Here is a 22,376-nt window from a genome sequence, read left to right as displayed (position 1 = left end):
TAAGGACATGCCGAGACTGTCAGCGACGCGAAACACCGCCGACAAGGCCAGCCGGGCTTCTAAAGCCGATCGAGCCACCTCGCCGACCGTTCCAGCAGATCGGGATGGACTTACTGGGGCCTTTTCCGACGTCGACGTCCGGGAATAAATGGATCGTCGTAGCTACGGACTACCTCACCCGCTACGCCGAAACAAAAGCCTTGCCCAAAGGCAGTGCCGCCGCGGTAGCCCGATTCTTCGTTGAGAACACCGGTGGCCGCTTTCCACCGGCTAACAAATGTTAAACGTTATCGCTCGGCGCAGGACGCGCCTGTATCGGAAGTTTCTAGAACGTTATCGATGCTTCTTTCCATTGCCTGTTTTCACCGACGCTTATGTTATCTGATTGCATGACTGACGCGAAATGTCTAGAACTTTCTGGAAGACACGCGGGCATCAGGGATTAATCTAGAACCTTCGATGACTCAGGTATAAAAGCCGACGCGTTTCGCCGCTGATCAGACTTTCGACGATCGCCGACTGTGTTCGCCGCTATCGTTGTGCTTTGAGTGTACCTTGCTTTTGTGGGCACAGGTTCGCCCAATAAACAACCAGTTTCGTCGTACACAGTTTTACGACTGTTTTCTTCAGCGTCACTACTACGTGACACTATCATGCATCTGTAAACCTATTGCGAACGTGCTGCAAGACCAAACTTTTAAACGAATATACAAGAGGCGTTTCCATATACTCTTTCGTCACTAGTGAAAAAGGAAGCTTTCATCTGCAATTTTATATGCTGTGTTCAAGCTGTGGAAACATCATCAACAGAAGTATCGGAGGTTAGTAGTAGTAGTACTCAAAACATGATTTACAGATGTAAGGATGTCTCTAAATCTTAGCTTCCTACTTGCACATAGAGAAACAAAGCTCCAATAAACATTCCCGCTAATCGACCGGGTGAACTATGCAGTTATTCGGTACGTTTATAATGTCTCCGACAATTTGTCAAAGATAGCGCCGAAGGCACATGTGAAGCGCTTTCAATAATTTATCCAGGCTTTGCAAAAAGGTCCGCGTAGACAGCAACAGAACATCACCCTGCGACAAGAAGCACGCGCGCTCCTACAGCTACATGTGCGACCCTACGGTAATATGCGCCGAGGAAGTTGTTTGCCAAATTCCTTAATCATATGGCCGCTGCTATATAATCCGAACGGGCGGTTGCCGTAGCTATACCTAAATTACGGGAACATACAAATTCGCCGAAAGCTCGCACATGCACTGGCGAGTAAGGACGAGGGAACCGACAGCACCACACCGACTCTGTTTATTATACCCACAATCAACGACGCAGACCCAGGGCCAAATGCATCAGCTTGGCTAAACAAAAAAGAAGGAATTATCTGACGGCGCAAGCTCTAAGGAATGGCCAGCCATTGCTGCTAAACCTACCGGGCATCACGGAAGTACTATTCCATAAAGGCGGCGCTACAGGAGCGAATCATCATCCTCATCAGTCTATTTATGTCCAAAGCAGGACGAAGCATTCTCCCTGGGATCTCCAATTACCCCTGTCTTGCGCTAGCATATTCCAACTTGCACCTGCAAATTTCCTAACTTCATCACCCCACCTAGTTTTCTGCCGTCCTCGACTGCGCTTCCCTTCTGTTGGTATCCATTCTGTCTCTCATCGTCCATCGGTTTTCCATCCTTCGCATTACATGGCCTGCCCAGCTCCATTTGTTAAACTTAATGTCAACTATAATATCGGCTACCCTCTTTTGTTCTCTGATCCACACGGCTCTCTTCCTGTCTCTTAGCGTTAGGCCTAACATTTTTCGTGCCATCGCTCCTTGTGTGGTCCTTAACTTGTTCTCGAGCTTCTTGTTAACCACCAAGTTTCTGTTCAACATGTTAGGACAGGTAGAATGCAATGATCGTGCACTTTTCTTTTCAACGACAGTGGTAAGCTCCCAGTCAGGATTTGGCAATGCCTGCCGTATGCACTCCAACCCAATTTTATTCTTTAAATTTCTTTTTCATGATCAGGGTCCTCTGTGAGTAATTGACGTAGATAAACGTATCCTTTACAGACTTTAGAGGCTGACTGGCGATCATGAATTCTTGTTCCTTTGCCAGGCTATTAACCGTTATGTTTGTCTTCTGCATATTAATCTTCAACCATACTGTTACACTTTCTCTGTTAAAGTCCTGAATCATTTGCTGTAATTCGGCCCCGTAATTATTGAATAGGACAATGTCATCTGCAAACCGAAGGTTACTGAGGTTTTCGCTGTTGATCCTCACTCCTAAGCCTTCCCAGTCTAAGCGCTTGAATACTTCTAAGAATGCAGTGAATAGCATTGGAGAAATTGTGTCTCCTTCGCTGACTCCTTTGTTGATAGGTATCTTTTTACTTTTCTTGTGGAGAAACAAAGTTGCTTTGCAATCCTGTAGATATTAGCCAAGATATTCACGTATGCCTCCTGTACTCCTTGATTACGCAATGCCTCTATGACTACTGGTATCTCTACTGAATCACATGCCTTTTCATATCTATGAAAGCCATATAGAGAGGATGATTGTGCTCCACTGATTTCTCGATTACCTGATTCATGACATGGATATGATCCACCGCACAATATCCCTTCCTGAAGCCAGCCTGTCCTCTAGCTTGACTGAAGTAAAGTGTTGCCCTCATCCCATTAGAAATTATCTAGCAATATTGTATATGCTAATGAAAGCAAGCTAATGGCTGTATAATTCTTCAATTCTTCAATGTCTCCCTTCTTATGGATTAGTATAATTTTGGCGTTCTTCCAGCTCTCTGGTACACTTGAAGTCGTGAGGCATTGCGTATAAAGGGCCGCAAGCTTTTCAAGCGTGATATCTCCTCCATCTTTGATTAAATCGACTGTTATTCCATCTTGTCTAGCAGCTTTTCCCCTAGTCATGTTTTGGAAGGCCCTTCTAACTTCATCACTAATTATAGAAGGAGCCGCTGTGTCCTGTTGATCACTGCTTCGAAAGAAAGTATCTTGGTTGCTCTGGGAACTGTACAGGTCAATGTAGAATTCTTCCGCTGCCTTTACTGTGTCATCGAAATTGCTGATGATATTACCCTGCTTATCTTTCAGTGCATACATTTTGCCTTGTCCAATGCCATGTTATCTTCTCGCTGATTCCATGGTGCGTCCATATTTTACTGCTTCCTCAATATTTCCACGTTATAATTTTGGATATCCCTTACTTTCTTATTGATCAGTTTCGACCATTCCGCGAATTCTATTTGATCTCTCGTGTTTGACACTTTGATGTTTTGCCGTTTCTTCGATTTTTGTTACTTGTGAGAGCTTAGCTACTGGTCGCCTTGGTGCCTTACTTCCCACTTCAATTGCTGCTTCTGAGATCAGCCTAGTTGCGGTTTCATTCATTACCTCTATGTTATCTTCATCTTCCTATTCTAAAGCTGCATATTGGTTTGCGACCACCAGCCTGAATTTGTCTGCTGTTTCCCTTACTGCGCCTAAGTTGGCCTGTTTCTTCTTGACAAATTTTATTCTTTCTCTCTTCAAATTGAGAGAAATCCTAGACCTTACTAACCTATGGTCACTGCACTTCACCCTACCTAACACTTCTTCATCCTGCACTATGCTGGGACCGGCAGGGAATATGAAATCCATTTCATTCCTTATTTCTCCATTATGGCTTTTCCAGGTCCACTTCCTGTTGCTACGCTTCCTGAAGAAGGTATTCATTATTCGGAGCCTATTCTTTCCCCGCGAATTCTACCAACACCTTTCCTCGAGTGTTCCTAGAATAGATGCCGTAGTTGCCTATTGCTTGCTCGCCAGCCTGCTTTTTCCCGCCTTTTGCATTGAAGTCGCCCATCACTACAGTACACTGACTTTGCACCTTTCTCATTGCTAATTCAACATCTTCATAAAACGGTTGTATTTCTTCATCATCGTGACTAGAGGTTGGGGCGTAGGCTTGAACTACCTTCATTTTGTACCTCCTATTCAGCTTTATTACGACGACTGCTACCCTCTCATTAATGCTGTAGAATTCATCAATGTTGCCCACTATGTCTTTATGGACTAGAAATCCTACTCCGAATTCGGTCCTATCTGGAAGACCTCTGTAGCAGAGGACGTGTCCGTTAGTCAGCACTGTATAAGCCTCACCAGTTCTTCTCACCTCTCTAAGGCAAAGAATATCACAGGCAATACCTGATAATTCTTCAAATAGCCCTGCTAAGCTAGCCTCACTCGATAGGATGCGCGTGTTGAACGTTGCCTGGTTTAGTTTACATTGGCGGCCTATCCGGAGCCAGAGATTCTTAGAACCCTCTGCCGCGTCGCAGGTCTGACGGCCGCCTTGGTCAGGTGCTCCGAAGCCGCTGGGGACTGAGGACCATGGGTTAACTGTAGGAGTCATGAGGGAGGTAGTGGCCGAATACTGCACTAGCGAGGCCAATTCGTGTTCTAGTGAATCCGCCGCGACAGTAGCGAATGGCCGGCGTCAAAACGATGAACATCGCCCGATGGCGAACTCTCGACCATTGGTATTCCAAAATTTGACGGCTGCCACAGCGCTGGTTGGATCCGGAAACACTCACGCAGACACTCCTCTGGGAGTTGTCTAAGCATGGGTAAGCATTGTGCTACTTGCTCATCTCCGCGCAGCCCGGCGTTATTATCAGTGTTATGAAACTTGATCCGGCCAGTACAAACGACAGTGCTGCGGCGACGCGAACTGGTGCGGACGGCGGCGCCAGGAGCATTGATAACGCAAGCAAAATATTATAGGTGATGGCGCCTGGTGTGCTGATGACGTTCCGATCATTAAAAGCCGTTATCGCTCCTTAGGGACTTTTCCATCCGTGTCAAACCATTATGAACCGCGATCAAAGAACTTCTGCGGCGGCACGGCCCGATCAAATGTACTCTGGTGTGGCCACATGGACCGTATCTTGAAAGCAATCCGTCATGCCGACAGAGAGTGCCTACTGCTGACAGCTTGGCACGCTGTGTTCTCGCCGCTTACTTAGCTTTGAAGAGAGATGCGCGGGCCCCTATCTTGAAAGGGATCTGCGCAACGGGCAGAGTGCGGCGTGTAGTGAGCGTTCCCTGAGCTCGGTGTCCTCGCCACTTTGATCGCGTTGAAGTGACAGGGTGCATGAAGGCAAAGTCGCTCGCTGCCGCGGGGCCTATCTTGAGAGCGATCGTCTTAGATGACAGACGGGCAGACGATGGACGGACGGTTTTCTCGCTTGGTAAGCACAGAAATGCTTGCGCATTTAAAACTTTACCGGGCGAACTTCGCCGTGACGAGCCATTACCCTCCGATTTCTGGAGGCGGGTTGTGAACGCACCTCGGTTGGTTCCTTGCAGAAACACCATCCAGATGGCGCTCGCCTCCTCGGCAGCGGCGCGCGGAGGGAAAGGTAGAGCAGAAAAAAAGTTACAGTTGCTGGGAAACATGACAAGTAGTCAGGGATCTTTCAATGTTATCGCGCTCCATTCTTAAAGGCGAAGCTTAAGCGTCCTCTAATTTTTTTACATATTTTCCATGGAGGAAGGAGGAGCAGTAATAAACTATGTTTTTGTACAACAGACTTGTGAGACCTGCGACTCTCTGCCTAGATGACGGCTTAGAGCCCTTGGGCTCTGGCGGCATCTTCGGCCTGCAGGATTGCATTAAGTTGGTCTTCCGGTGCACAGCTGAGCAGCGCGGTCTCCCACTGCTCTCTGGTCTTGTGTGTTTTATTCTGTGTGGGTGTCCCAGAACAAGCCCAAACCATATGTTGTAAGTCCGCCCTTTCTTGACAGACTCTGCATCTACCGGTGTAAAGCTCTGGATAGCAACGGCGGTAGGCCACTGGGTTCGGATATGTTTCTGTTTGTAAGAAGTGCCATGCCGTCGTTTGCCATCTACTTAGCGAGGAGTGGGCCGGGGGAAACGGGTCCTTCCAAATTTATATTGTTTGGTGATCTCAGTAAAGCTGTTCATCGAGAAGGAAAAAAAAATGTTGCAGTTTCACCCGAAAGGCGAAGCATCAGTTGCGATAACAACTTAGCATAGAGCTATACGGAGTAAGGATAGTAGTTTTATCAGCTGTACAAACTTGGACTTGCAGCAGCACCAGCAACGCGCAGAACTCGTCGACGCCGTCGCCGTTTTGGCCGCGTTCGCACTGAACGCGCGCGGCGTTGGTGACTGTTGCCGGTGCCTCTGGGGACGGTTTCGACGAGATCAGAATGGGACACTCATCGAGCAGCGTCGGAAATCTTACCAACCTTTTCACCTCGCAACGTTTTATTGCGATAGCAATTATATGGACACTCAAAAGCGGATTTCTGCCGTCGGCGTCGCCGTCGCCGTGAGGTTCCGTATGACGTCAATGGAGATGAAATCGTGGCCGCGCGCCGAACGCTGTATGTGCGAGTGAAAGGGCGCGAGGGACGCGCGCTTTCACGGGGAGTGAACGCACGGCGGATAACAAACGCGCGTTCTGCGCTGTGCTCCCTTAAGGGCTGCAGAAGTAGGCGTCTCTTTCCTCCTCTACAATCACCATATATGTAGAGCAAACGTGCCTTCTTCCGACGCACGAAAGGCCGTGGGGGGGGGGGGGAGGGGGAGGGAAGGGAGGCGACGTTTAGCTGCGGCACCAAGTGCCTATTTATATCAGAGGCTCCGGCAACAGTCACCAACGCCGCACGCATTTTGAGCGAACGCGGGCAAAACGCCGACGGCGTCGACAACAGTTCTGCGTGTTGCCGGTGCTGCTGCATGTCCAAGTTTATACAGCTGATAAAGCTGCTATCATTACTCCGTATAGCTCTCTTCAAATTTGCTATCGCAATTGATGCTTCGCCTTTCAGGTGAAACTGCGACAACTTTTTATATAAATACGCATTTGGTGCCGCAGCTTTTAAACGTCGCCTCCCCTCCCTCTCTCCCATGCCCCCACGGCTTTCCGAGCGACGGAAGAAGTCGCGTTTGCTCTCTCTCTCTCTCTCTCTCGCTATATATATATATATATATATATATATATATATATATATATATATATGGTGATTGTAAAGGAGGAAAGAGACGCTTAATTCTGTAGCCCTTCAGGGAGCACGGCGCAGAACGCGCGTTTGTTCTCCGCCGTGCGCTCGCTCCCCGTGAAAGCGCGAGGTCCCTCGCGCCCTTTCGCTCGCACATACAGCGTCCGGCGCGCGGCGACGATTTCATCGCAGTTGACGTTATACGGGTCCCCACGGCGACGGCGACGACGACGCCGGCGGCAGAAATTCTCTTTGAGTGTCCATATAATTGCTATCGTAATGAAATACTTGATTCTTCTGTCATATAAATCAGTAGAACGCGAAAGTGAAATGTGTCTTCATAGAAGCTGTTGCACTATTATTGTACTAGATGAATTAAGTTGCAAGTAGCCGTCAGCGGCACCCTACCACTGCAGAGGGATCCTCGACAATTGCCACACAAGCGAAAGTTGTCGAACGACTCGCGACTGGGAAACGTTCCAAGGAGACACTGCACTGCATGCGCCGCAGCACGGGGCAAATCCGCGATAAACCACAGGCGTTCGCAAACCGTGCAAGCGATACCGAACGGGTTGTTAGTAAATTGCTTCGTGAACTCACGGTCCGCTGCAGCGACAGGCCACGGCCGCTGGATAAAAAAAAAAAAAAGGTGCGGCCAGCCGCGTCGGGCGCGGTGCAATGGAAGCGAATGTGACAGCCGTAGTTGCATTGTCGGCCGCTTGGCTGGGCCGAACGGCACTAGTCATCGACGATGGAACGCGCCGTCGGCTGGCACGCGCGACGGCGTTCCAAGCGCGTTTCTGACGCATTTGCTATGCCGATGCCAGACAACAGCCCCCGACGTGTGGCGCCGCGGCGGATCACACAGTTTTCGATGCACGCGGCAGGCCGCACTTTTTAGGGGCGAAGCTCCTTAGGGTGTGGGTCTGTCCCTCCTCTGTAGTATGTAGTAGTAGTAGGTAGCCACGTCTAGTTTTATGGAGAAAAAATCACAGCATATCCACGGGGTGAATGATGATGAGTGGGCGAAGCTCCGGAGGGAATCATCAGATCTCCCGCTTAAGGGGACGCTAGCACAAACGCGTTAGAAACGTGCAGTACTCTCTAGTAAGGGGGAGCGGCCACAGCGTCTTACGCCGCCATTTACACATGCCGGAACGTGCACCGCGTTTGCCGACGCCATCACATGACTGCTGAGAGAGTATACCCCCCGTATTCATAAACGCTCTTCGACTTGAACTTGACTTGCCACCGCCTTGGGCAGCGCGTTCGAAACCCGTTGAAGGTAAGGCGGAGAGGCCACAGCGTCTTACACCAGCTTCTATACACGTGCCGTAACGCGCTAGCACAAACGCGTTAGAAACGCGCTAGAAACGCGGCCTTTCGTTAATGTTGGGTATTTATTGCCATCGTGGTGCGTGTTTCTATGTGCGCTTCGTGGCGTAGTGGTTAGCGCCGCGCCTTCGGAAGCAAGGGGTCCCTGGTTCGATTCCGCGCTACGGACACAACTTACGGAATGTTTTTTTTTTTCATAAAACGCCGGAAGCGTTCTCCGGAAGCCGGAAGCTGGCTTCTGGAACCGGAAGTGGAAACGGAACCGGAAGTGGAACCGGAAGTGGAAGTCGGTTTCCGGTTCTACTATACGTATACATATATATGTATATATGGGTATACATACATATACGGACACACGCCATCTATTGAGCAATTCATAAAACTAGACGTGGCTACCTACTACGACGGGGACGAACGGGTGCCGCTATAAGGGGCTTCGCTCCTAAAAAAAATTCCGGAAGTTGTGTCCGTAGCGCGGAATCGAAGCAGGGACCCCTCGCTTCCGAACGCGCGGCGCTAACCACTACGCCACGAAGCGCACATGGACACATGCACCACGATGACAATAAATACCCAACATTAACGAAAGACTGCGCATTTCTAACGCGTTTGTGCTAGCGTGTTATGGCCCGTGTAAGAAGCTGGTGTAAGACGCTGTGGCGTCTCCGCCTTACCCCCGTATTCATAAACGCTCCTCGACTTGAACTTCACTTGCCACCGCCTTGGGCAGCGCGTTCGAAACGCGTTGAAGGCGGTGGCAAGTCAAGTTCAAGTCGAGGAGCGTTTATGAATACGGGGGTTATACTCTCTCAGCAGTCATGTGATGGCGTCGGCAAACGCGGTGCACGTTCCGGCATGTGTAAACGGCTGCGTAAGACGCTCTTGCCTCTCCCCCTTACCAGAGGGTACCGCACGTTTCTAACGCGTTTGTGCTAGCGTACCCTTAAGCGGGAGATGGTTCAATTATAATGAAGGGCGCTGTTATAAAATAGGAATGACGTCACATATGGCGCGTGTCATTGGTGGAAGTCAATCGTTCGATTTAGTGCGGCGAGACTGGGCGAATTACACCGAAGATTCACGGTTTACCGATGATTCCCTCCGGAGGTTCGCCCACTCATCATCATTCACCCCGTGGATATGCGGTGTTTTTTTTTTTGTTTTGTTTTTTTATCCAGCGGCCGTGGACAGGCACACGATTGGCGGGTCGGCAACCATGTTGCAGGTTTGCTTGGCGCGCCGCGTCTTGTTGTCGAGAGGCGTCCTGCTGCGGAGTCGCTTCGGCGAACGTGCGAGAATTTTGGTTCAGCTCATAGTGTCTTGGGCAGCCAATTGAGTTGCGATGCGCTCAGCTTCAAGAATGCGAGTGGCAGCGTTCGCAGCGTGCACCGCGAACTCGGTAAGGTGTTCTGCTGCATGCTGGCGTGTCTCTCGCCTGACCAAAACAAGATTCGCCCGTCGACCTCGTTGCCTTTCTGCGCCGTTTAGAGCAGTAGTTTTAACGCGACAGCGTTTAGGGCCCCGTGTCCCAGAATATCCGTTTTCGGCAACCGGCGTGTGATCGCGGGTGGCGGAGAAAATCATCCAACCACATCGACCGCGCAGGCCCTCCACGTGGTGCAAGGTTTTGATGAACAAAAATTTAATTTCTCACAGTGAAATCCGTGAGAAAAATGGTAAAGTACGACTCTACCATTCGGCGTCGCATTGCAATTTGAATGTACGAGAAAACCTAGCTCTGCTACGAGGGAACTCAAACACTTATACCAGACCTGCGCGCGTCGTGGCAATAGCAAACAATTAATAAAATAATAAGAAAAGGTGCTAGTACCTTCACATTTTATATAACACCACTTATATTGCCCCTGGAAAAACGTCTTTCCAGCAATGCATATCACTTTAAAAGTGAAGCCGACTTTAAGGGGATCGGTGTAAGCTTGGTCTTTGGAAGCTGGCTTTCCCACGTTCAGTGTTGCGGTTAATGAAGCCTACGTGCCGTATGTGAACGATGCCATGCGAGCGGGTCCCGATAACGCTATCCCGTTCTACTCTTAAAGGCGAAGCTTAAGCTTCCTCCATTTTTTCTTAGTTGGTGGCATCGCAAGCGAAGCAGTAGGCGGCGTGTAAGCACTGCTGATCCATGTTGAGACTCCACTCGGTAGGCGACGAGGCGTCACAGACTAATGGGAGGCGAAATACAAACAAACCATGTGCGTAAACTTCGGGATCACTTCAGCAGACGGACTACCGGAAGCCTCCACTGCAATGATGACGATTTGATGGTGATGATTTAATGGCATCCCCATTGAAAAGGGGTGGTGACAAACACTCACCTAGCCTGCTTGATTTATTCGGTTATGCTATAAAGGTCTGTATACACTGACGGAGGGCGTTTTTTTTTTATTGCGCGCCTCGTCTGAATCGCATCTCTTCTTCTGCGCCTGCGCGCGCTCCGTTTGCAGGCACCTTACCTAGATGGCGGCATCATACTTCCGGAGGTTCGGGCCGTCTGCGCCTGTGCGCCTGCCTAGGGAGCGTTTATATGGCATTTTCTCGCTGCCCGATAGCAGGCCCTTGCGCGGCCCACTGGTAGAGTATCTGGCTCCCACGCCGCGGGCGCGGGTTCGATTCCGGCGGGAACCGGCCACTTCTTTACATTTTAACACGAAAGTGTTTTATGCCAGGGTCCACCAAGACTTCACTGACGTATTTCCGTCACGGAAATACGTCACACGAACATACACGAACATAATACAAAGAAAGAAACCAGAAGAAAAAGTTCCACAAACATGCAAAATTTGGAAATCGAACCCACGACCTCTAGGTCCGCGACGATAGATCGCCGAGCGTTTAACCCATTGCGCCACAAACGCATTTGCAGAGAGCTACACAGACGCGCCTTATATATCTAACACTCCTCCGTGTACCCGCGCTCTTGCTCGGGGCGGTGCCGCCGCCTACGAGCAGAAAAGAGAAGTACTGCATTATGACACTAACGCGCACCGACAGTGAACGCTTCGGTGGTCTCAGCACTACGCCGCCTCGACGCCAGCATTCGAAGGGACGCTGGCATCAAGAAGCACTACCAACGCCACCTAGGTGGCGTTCACCGTACTCAGCACAGCGGAGCGTGGCCTCCGCAATTAGCTCTGAAAATGTTTCTGAAGTTGATCGCGGAGGCTGCAATTACGACGCGCTGTACGCGCTGATTTGACTCGGTGACGATTCAGTTACGTGCTTTGTCTTGCGCGTTGTATTAGTGTGTCAGTTACGTGCTTCGTCTTTCGCGTTGTGCTAGCGTGTGCAGCGTAGTGCAGCTTCCATATGCACGACGGTTGCTCATGGTCATCGACGTTGGTAGTCGTGATGGAGGAGACGTGCCACCAGGCGTCAGCGTGGGTGCATCAACGCCTAAGGGCGCTTTAGCCACAAAACACCAATAGACATTATATATCAATGTGCAATAAACATTACACTACTTCTGTGAAGACACGTTTCACTTTCGTGTTCTATACCGATTCCTATATAAGAGGGATCAACCACATTTTTTGTACATTTACGGCGATAGCGATTATGGTCCCCGGCGGCGGTGGACACCATCGCGAATTGAAACGGCTATTGGAAGGAGCCCATAGCAGCTTACGCTGTAAAAAACCCGGCTGCTCCCAGAGCAGGGGTTCCAGCGGCGCCGGTGCCGGATCGCGTGACGCGCGCAGCTTATCAGGGTCGTTTGGTGTGTCGCGGGGAGGGAAGGGAAAGAAAGGGGGTGGCACGTGCTCCGCCGGGCTTCGCTCACCTCGGATAAGTCTTGGCACTCAGTTGGGAAGGCCCAGCGTGGTGCGTTCCGCCAAAGAGAGCAAGCTGCGTTTGAGCAACGGCGCCGCAAACTCACTCGGGAAAGAGCTCGTCGACGACGTGTATATTCTAGCCTGAGGGCTTTCGAAGCCGAAGCGAAACGTCGACGAAGAGCTGCGGACCCCGAGTTGTGGGAGCGCGATGTTGAGGACGAAAGTCAGCGTTGTCTTGCCCTCCAGGAATCCGACAAGCTGGTGCACGCCTCAGCAACGCTAGCGCTAACTTAATCGGTGCAACGGCCAGTTTCAACGCTAGTTTCTAAATTACAGTGCGTGTGACCGGTTGTGCTTCGAGCACTCGTCAGTGCAATTCTTTCCGAGGAGCACTAAAGAAACAGACGACAATTTTCGCTTACCCCCATTTTCTCGTAGGGGAATTGTTGGTCATTTTTTTCTTCATAGCTTCATTAGCCTTTCCTTCCATCAGGTTTTCTGGCACTGCCACAAATCCCCCTTCTTTGTCAACTTGAAGAATGGCCAGTTTCATGTCCTTCAGGCATGTCACTATCTTCTGGAGCGGAGGTTGGGACGCCGTTCCACGATCCGGTTTCTTCAGGACGCAGTGCACAGTTTCATTAATGACACTTTCACGCTCACTTTCTTCTGCTGTATCGCCTACGTTTCTAACTTTAGCCAAGAGCTGCTATCCGCTGAGGTGAAGCTCGAAACTGTATTTCGGGCCTTTCCCTAGGATCTTGCTTACGGTGTCAGGAAGACTAGCGTCTCCCAATAAGGTGACCATGTTCGCTTCGCAATTTCTTGCCGGATGTTTTGGTAACGTGAGCTCTGTACGTTGCGATCTTAATTCCGTAGTCTGACATGCTAACTTCTTGTAGTAGCTCAGCTTTCTTATGTCCTTGTTCGGGTGATTACTGTCTTGATCTAGTACCTTCAGCCAGTCATTCTAGATTCGCATTTGGTGCCAGTTTTCCGATTATAAGAGCTTGCACAATTTTCTGACGTGAGCCCAGGATGGTTCAACAAGCCCGAAGGTGGACTGAACTTTCAGATGTGTGAGCTTCTTTCTGAGGTAGTAAGACAACGTTCTTGACTGACAGGTGCACGTGGTAATATGATTTATGCAGGTGATGGCAGGGTCGATTGTAGCTGACACTATGTCAGTACAGTTTTTTTCAGCGCCTTGCACATTGTCAGCAGTGTGTAACCTACAAAAGAAAACTTGCCAGAAACACATACAATGCTATACTAATCACCGGACCCCTTACACCAAATATACTTCAGATGTTGTGTATCAGATTCGCTTCGATGGTGGACGCGTTTATATATGACAAACTGGCCAGTGCTTCGACGACACGGCTAGATAGCACCATAACGAAGTTAGAAAAGGACATGGCAGCCCCTTGGCTGAACACTGCAAGAAGTGCGCATGCACACCCTTGTTTGAGGACACAACTTTCTTGAGGAAGGAAAAAAAGAAACAACACGGAATACTTGACGCGTGTTTTATAAGGAAGGCAGGTGACAAGTCTGTCAGCTGTCCACTTATCGCGTTGGACGCAAAAGAAGTGTCATTTCTTTCGAAGTATCTAGGCCCGTGAATTGATTGACCATACAATCTTATGTATGAACTAATTGACTTGTACAATCGTTTGTATGGTGATGCGTGCATGTTGTACCTGATGAGCAGTGCATAAAATGGAGGACCGTTTGAAATAAACGCCAATATGAAGCTCAGCGCCTGTCTGGTCGTATGTGTTCCTTTCGTCTTCGTTTTTAGCGCGTTTTCTTGAAAACTGTACTGAATAGTTCGCATCTTCTGCAGGTAATTCCAAATAGGCATTTACGCAATTGGAGGCCTTGAATAATTCGCAACATTACATTACCGTATTTACAGAAATATAACGCTACCTTTGTTTCGAAATTCGTGGCCTCAGAGCTTGCCGCGCGTTGTCATCACCATCTTCCTAAATTTATGTCCACTGCAGGACGAAGGCTGTGATCTCCCTTGATCTCCTTGTGATCTCCAATTACCCTTGTCTTGCGCTAGCCGATTCCAACTTGCGCCTGCAAGTTTCCTAACTTCATCACCCCACTTAGTTTTCTGCCGTCCTCGACTGCGCTTTCCTTCTCTTGGTATCCATTCTGTAAATCTAATGGTCCACTGGTTATCCATCCTACGCCTAGCGTTGTATTTGGGTTAATAACACGAATATAACGCGTCTTGTTTTTTTATTATTATTGACGTGTTAAATAGATCAGAACTCGCCATTTCACGGTATTTTGCGGCCGTACTTCTCAGTAACGATAAATAAAGTCCTCCGTCGATCCGCTTTTTAGCTTTGTTTGCTGTTTCCGTAGTAATAATTCCTGTTTGCATGGTAATCTTTTTCGAGAGAGCGAAATCCACGTCGCGTTATATTCATGGTCATGTTATTTACGTGCAGATACGGTAATTGCTCTTTATTATAGAACACAACATTACCATCCGGTTTACATAGGGCACCGCCAGCTATATATGTTTAGCATCCTGGGGTGGTATAACGTAAAACTATTCCAATTTTTTTATTGCGATAGCAATTATATGGACACTGCTAGCGGATTTCTGCCATCGTCGTCGCCGTGAGGTTCCGTATAAAGTCCAAGAGCGATAAAATCTTCACCGTGCGCCGTATGATGTATGTGCAAGTGAAAGCGCTCGAGGGACGCGCGCTTTCAGGGAGAGCAAAACACGGCGGTAAGCAAACGCGTTTCTGTCGCGCGATAGGCCGTGGAGGGATGGGAGGAAGGGAGGGAGGGGCGATACTGTGCTGCGGCACCAATTGCGTATTTTGCGACCGGGCGCAAGGGGAACTGGAGACTCAATCTCGCACGCAAAAGCAGGAAAGCGGGAAGGCAGCGCGGGAGGGAGAGGGTGCGGCTTCTACTCTGCCAGCATCTGCTTACATGTACTTTGCGCGGCTGCCGGTGGTCGCGTGCACCCTATCTTGAAAGCGACTTCCACACGGCTCATATCATTATATGCGCTGTGCTTTCGCCGCTCAGTTTCTGTTGAAGCGATAGACCGCACGAACCTTCGCTCGCTGCTGCCACCGTGCTTGCTCACGCCAGCGTTTTGACAGCGGTTGTCTGCGGTAATTGAGTATGATCTATTCATGTTTGCTTGTGCGCGCTGACACCACGCTCGTTAATTCAGTTTGTAGTGAATATGTCCTGGTTTATAAGCCGATAAAACTACTATCCTTAGTCCATATAGCTCTCTACTAATTTGCTATCGCAATTGATGCTTCGGCTTTCGAGTAAAACTGCGAATTTTATTACAAATTGGCCATTAGCCTTCCGTGATAGGTCAAAGGGGCTTGGGCTCTACACCTATGGATGGGCGCCATGCCCAAACGGGGAGAGCCCGAGCCATTTTGTCCTATCACCGATTTAGAATAAAAACAGATTGGAATGGCTGTACGTTATACCGGCCCTGAACGACTTGGTAATGATTTGCTGAAGCTAGAGCTTGCGTCATGAATTCCCTGTGAATGTTCTCCTATAGATTATATGTGCTCAAAAATAAGTATGCCACTCATGCATCCCGTTCAGAACTTATGGTGACACATGTGACAACTGGAACATACCAATCGGAAATGCTACACTTCAGAAAACATTTTTCAATTGACAGCTGAACTTTTACAATTGAATCAATTGACATACTAGCTTAATTTGTAACTCAGGTTCTGTGTTCAATAAATTTTACATATTACAATCTTGAAAGCAGTGCTCACGCGTCTTTCTTCACAATTCGCTCGTTTACTTTTCTTGGTAATGTCGTATATCCAAAACCTAAAATAGCATTCTGAAATATTCTTGTAGTAGGGCTCACGCTCTTTTGTTCAAGCCCAGCTTTCACAACAGAATTTCTTGCTTGGAGAGTTCGTGAAAATTAATTAGCAACAAGCCTACGAAACAAAGATTCGTACGCAAGGGACGTGGTCAGAACGAGCACTGAACTTGCAACACTTCACTTGTAAGTGCAGCAATCGCCCTATCTGTGCCTTATCCTGTGTAGGCATCTCTCTCGCTGGTCTCTATATTAAAACACAGGCGCTGCGGGGAACGTACACCGTACAAACAAAGCAGAGTATGTCGCCATACAAGCAGATTGCACATGTATTCGAGCACAACCCGAGACCACTACAAGCTAGCGGCGAAATACCATCGTCTACTTCCCACATGTAGCCAATGCACGTGCTACATTAAAGCCGCAGACATTGACGTGTCAACGAGTATATATGGAACATAAATTTATTATTTACATACGCGTACTTACCACCATCTTCCCAAACCTGGCCAACTGAAGCAAACGTACGCTCGATGTACGACGGTCCTGAGCAGTCGACGAGAGCTTATGTTACAAGTGGAACGTCACACTCGACGTCATCCTTACGCGATTAGTGCAGCTTTGAACTACTGAGGTAGTGTAATGTCCTCGGAAAGCATGTTGAAATCAATTAAACAATGTTGCGACTGCGCACATCCTATACAAAAATTACACCGTCTTCCCGTAGGGAAAGATGGTGATCAGCGATTAGCAAACGGCAATTCGCAATTTTGCAAATGGGCGCATATCGCAAGACGCGTATCACATACTCAAGCGACATATGCATACATCAGGGAGAGGCCGACGTCTATAACCGAAGGCACTTGCTATGGATCCCGGAACACACTGGAATGAGCACCCCCAACGAAGCGGCTCACCGCGTTGCTCGAGGCCTCACTCACCGAGCATCAAAGGAGAAAGAGCCCCCGCGGGGTACTTCAAACGTCTGGGCGTGGGGGGATCGTTTGACCAGGTTCCACGACATCACGACACACTACCAGTTACAGAGACGCGTATACCCACTCTCTCACGCTAGGTTAGACAGGGCGCAAGCAGTACACTACAGACAATTACAAACTGATTCTTACATAAACCCCAGACTCATGCACGCCATGTATCCAGACATGTACACTACAAACAGATGTACATCCTGTGGCGAGGTTGCCACACTTAATCACATGTTATGGGAATGTCAGGACATAAGAAACAATTCGGGCAGTGCCGACACCTCCGTCTCTTCCACCGCCAGCCTCCGCTCGCGTTTCAAGAGCGCACTGCTCAGGTCGAACCTGACAGTACAACTCTGGGCCGTACAGCGAGCCGAGGAAGCCGCTTCGAGACAAGGTCTCGGAACCGCGTCCGCGGCGCGTGCCCAGACCCATTAAAATACGCCGGCCTCAAATCTGATTGATTTGATAATAAAGTTTACGTTCTTATTCTTCTGCCCGTAGGGGAACCCTGAGTAGTATGCGAAGTAGCCATGGGGTCGACTCGAAGTTCGGGATGGGCCTGTCACCGCTGCCGTTTCGTGGCAGCGGCTCGAGCTCTCTTCTCCGCGGCGCTGTCCACGGCGCTGGCACTGGCGCTGTCCGTGGCACTCATCGCGGCATTGCGGGAGGCGAATGAAAGGAGCGAAGCGCGCGCCCCAGCGGAGTATGCAGCGCCTACCGTCGCGCCTCTAGCCTAAGCTGCTTCGCATTATCGCGCGCGGTGCCGCAGGTGTTACCATTCGTTGCGCAATCGGAAGAGGAGAGGAGCGTCGGAGAGGAGAGGAGGAATGCAGAGAAGAGAGGATACAAGGAGAGGAGGTGGAGGAGGATGCGCATGCGCAGCGTCCGAAAGAGGAGGAATGCCGAGAGGAGAGGATATGAGACAAGGAGAGGAGGGGAGGAGTATGTGCATGCGCAGTGTAGGGTGCCTCGATGTCCTCCTTGCCCGCCGCTCCGTACAGGGTGGAGACAACTGCGTCGTCTGCTACGGCGTCCGCCATGTTCTTGCCCGCTACGAGCGGCGCGTTGTAGGCGCGCGTGTGATGAGCGGTTTGACGGAAGCAATGCGCTGTTTTTGTCGACGACAGCACTTCAAACAGGCACTAACGCGTCATGACAGTAAAGTAGCAATATATTTTATGGCATCCGATTTAACGGAACAGCTAAATAATCTTCGTCACGTTATTTGAAGGGACACTTACGAGAAACCGGAAGTTGAGCTGTATACTGGTGGATTGCAGTCCTGTTACGATTACAGTCGTGTCATTCTTACTGCGAACAGAGCTTTAATAAGCGAGTAAACAGCAAAAAACTGAAGGATCCTACAATACCGAATCAGGGACGACAGAAATTGAGGAAGAGATATTTGGACTTCGATTACGAATTTCTCCACTAATAAGACATCGTTTTGCACCGAACAAAAACTGTGCGCATTCCGTAAGACCCCTCTTTTATTCCAGCTGAACTTCCAGTTTCTGTTTAGTGGCGCTTTAATGCTGTCGTCTGGAAATACCCTCGTAAAACGCGTTGCAACCGCTCATCAGCGTGGCGTGTTTTGTTTACGAGCTGTAAATACAGAAATTAGGTTGCGCGGCAATCACTGACTTTGTTTCAGAGTGGGAAATACTGCTTTTAACACAAGCGTTCGTAGAGGAATGCAAAAATTGCTACGTTGCCAGCAGTGCTGTTACTCGGGCAGTTAAGCGGTGAACGTGTGTTGCTGTGTTGTTGTGTTGCGGCCGGACAGCAATTTCACAAGTGCACTCCGCTGGCATCTACCCCACATAACAACAGGCTATGCCCTTCCATATCACCCCGTCCAACCACCGTGGGTGATGGTTCAACCTTCGGTATGCGTGCATGTCCCCGGCATACTAAAGAAATCATTAGTTCCCGTTAGCGGACTACAACAACGTGCTCGGGCATACACCTGGTCAGAATACCAGACCTATGTTCATGTTTACACAGACGGGTCCGAGTCACCAAATGCATCGACAGCACCTGTGGTGATACCAGCCCAGCAGATGACTCGAGGCTTCATTATAGATCACAATTGAACATCAACCGCTGCAGAGCTTGTGGCTATTCGGGAAGCGATTCGCCACATCTGCGGGGAAAGACCTCAAGAATGGTGCATTTCACGGACTCAAAACCCGCGCTGCAAATTTTGGGATGCTACCTGCGCCACACCGCATATCAAGTTCTGGCACTACAGATTACCGAGCTACTTTCATGCGCTCAAGAAAAACACCACCGCATAGTGTTCCAATGGATCCCGGGACACTGTGGGCTCAATGATAATGAGATGGCCGATGCTGTAGCAAAGCGCGCCCTCAGCAATGGCCTACGAACTGCAGTGCCGTTCTCTAGACCGGACATCACATGCCTCCTGTCAAAATTAATGAGTGCGACGACACAGCTAGACGATCGTCACGTCCGCCTTAAAAGGCTGGATCCCGATATGCAATTTCCTGTTCTGCGTGGAATTATACGCCCTCATACATGCCTAATACACAGACTGCGATTAGGCGTCGCTTTCACGCGCAAATACTTGCACATCATTGGACGGACAGACTCCCCGGACTGTTCAGTGTGTGGTGTTATAGAGACTATACACCATGTGCTCGTGGTGTGCCCTGAGTATGCGCGCGCAAGACTGACACTGGCAGCTACCTTGAGGCATTTATACAATGAACCACTGTCGGAAGACCTCTTGCTGGGCGCATGGCCACAGACTTGGCAGACGATAGAGACAATGCGTGCTATTTCACGTTTCTTAGGCGACACGGGCCTGGACTCACGATTGTGATAAAATTTATGCAATGTATCCTTTCACCTCGTTCCTCCCATTGTCATCTCCCAATGTGACCCTCTTTCTTTCCCTCTTCCCCTTCCTTTACGTAGAGTAGCAGGCCAGATGTTCCATTTTCCGCCCGACCTCTCTACATTTTCAAATCATTAAACTACTTCTTCTTCTGTGTTGCTTGTCAGCATGTTCTTATGCAGCCCTGGAAATTCCTATTACATAAAAAAATGCCGGTGCTAAAGAAAAGAGGTCAATAAGTGACGAGTAGACACGTGATTTCTGTCATGACGTTTCAGTCACCATGCAGGTTTTTATTATGTCAGCTGTCAGGAGGTGTCAATTGCCACAGGTCTTTCGTAGATCTTAGACCAGGCATTTTGTACCGACGACACCCAGCGAACTCGTCGCAGCGATGTCCTACCACCTGCACCGGGCAGCGTGCGCGGCGGGCATGAACATGGCGGCGGCGGCTGGAACGAACCGGTTCTGGCGGCACCAACGCCGTCAAAGAATGTCTCCACCCTGTACGGAGCGGCGGGCGAGGAGGACATCGAGGCACCCTAGCGCAGTGCGGGTGTGGACGCCTCACGGTGGCGGGAAGGACAGAGCTGCCGGCAAGAAATGCTTCGCATTTAAAAAGTCACAGGCCTGGCACACGCAGCACGGCCAAAGCGTAAGCTGATTGAGCGGCGCAAGAGTAGTTACAATGTCGGCACCACTCAAAACAAGGTCTTCGCGGCAAAGAGTATTCGCCTCGATTTTGACGAGAACGATCTGAACAGTCCGCGCGGCATCGACGGCGAGCTGCGGCTGTAATGCTGTCTGCACAACAGTTTGCTGAGCCCGATGGTGACTGGTTGTAGCCGCGCACGTAGCTCTACGATTCGCTTCTTCAGCAGCGGTTCGTACCTTGCGAGGAGACGCCACAACGTGTACCGAAGAGGTACCCAGAATACGTGGCGCACATCTAACATCGGGATAGCATTGATTGCTCGCCTCGTCGGAATCGCATCGCATCTGAATCGCATCTCGTCGCACGCAGTGGTTGCAGGCACGTTAACTAGAGGGCGCCTCCATACTGGCGGAGGCTTGGAGATTTGGAGCAGCCGCCTGTTATTGACAACTTTGTATGGGAAGGGTGCAACAGAATGACCGGGTCAAGGAAAGGCGGAGGCGTAGGCGTACTAATTAGGCGAGGTCTGAAGTGGCGAAGGGTAAACGAGACATGTAAAGAGCATTTATGGATTAGTGGTACATGGCAAGGTAAAAAGACGTGGCTGGGAGTAGCTTACCTGTGGACAGGTAGTGATAGCAGGGAAAAAAATAAGGAATTGGTCGATTGCATTAGAAGCGATATTAATGAGTTCAGTAACTCGGGCCAGGTGATATTAGTGGGAGATATGAACGCGCACATGGACGATTTAGACGGATATACTGATTACAACGGCTCTCTAGTGCTGGATTTGTGTGATGAACAGAACCTTATAGTAGTTAACAGGGAGAATAAGTGTCATGGACAGGTAACGTGGCAATGCGGAAACAGGCAGTCATGTATCGACTACGCCTTAGTCTCAGAAATGGTCTACGAACAACTGGACCAAATGATAATAGACGAAAATGGAAAAAATAGCCTGGGAAGCGATCATAGACGTTTAGCATTAAAGTTTGGGAGAGATATCAGCGCAGAACATGAACCAATAGCCTCAGAGTTTTTAAAAATGAATGACGAGCAAATAACAGAGATCGCAAACAACATAGAGAAGAAAATTGAGACTTTTCCTACAGCAGTCTGGGAATATAAGGAACTGGTGGAGGTTATGCAGCATGAAATAAGGTGGACACGGCAATACAATTGTTGGATTGGAAAGAGGAAACCACGTAAGTGGTGGAACAAGGAAATTAAACAAGCTATAGAAGAGCGTAAAGAGGCATCTAGGGTTCATCGAGAAGCCAAAAAGTTGGGATTACAAGAAGAAGAGGTGCTCCTTAGATGGAATACGTACCGAGAAAAGAAAAGGGTTGCGAGTGAGCTCGTGCTAGAGAAAATTAAATGCGCAAGTGAACGTTGGGTGCATAACATTCACAAAAGAGACAAAGGCGCCCCAAAAAGATTCTGGAACCATATAAAAGCACTCGGAACTCCAACTAGAAACTCGCAAACGGCTATAAGGGATGAAGACGGTAACATCTATGAAGGCGATGATGCGCTGCGGTACATCACAGACGTTATCAGGCATAACTTCGGTACGAGAAAAAGCGTAGTTCAGACAACAGATCCAGCAACAACAGAGAGGCCTGAGAGATCAAAATTCAGCATAGAAAGCTTTTATTGGAAAAAGGCAGCAGAAAATGTCCCTAACAACACGGCAGCAGGACCCGATGAAATCCCAATACAGCTAATCAAAAACCTCGGTCCAAAAAGCAAGGCACTGCTGACTAATGCCATAGAGCAAGTGATTAGAACAAAAAATATTCCGTTGGATGGCGTGAAAGCAAGATGAATCTTATCTACAAAGGCAAAGG

Source organism: Dermacentor silvarum, chromosome 5 (assembly GCF_013339745.2).
Source record: "Dermacentor silvarum isolate Dsil-2018 chromosome 5, BIME_Dsil_1.4, whole genome shotgun sequence".
Taxonomy (NCBI): domain Eukaryota; kingdom Metazoa; phylum Arthropoda; class Arachnida; order Ixodida; family Ixodidae; genus Dermacentor; species Dermacentor silvarum.
Note: the sequence above shows the minus strand (reverse complement) of the source record.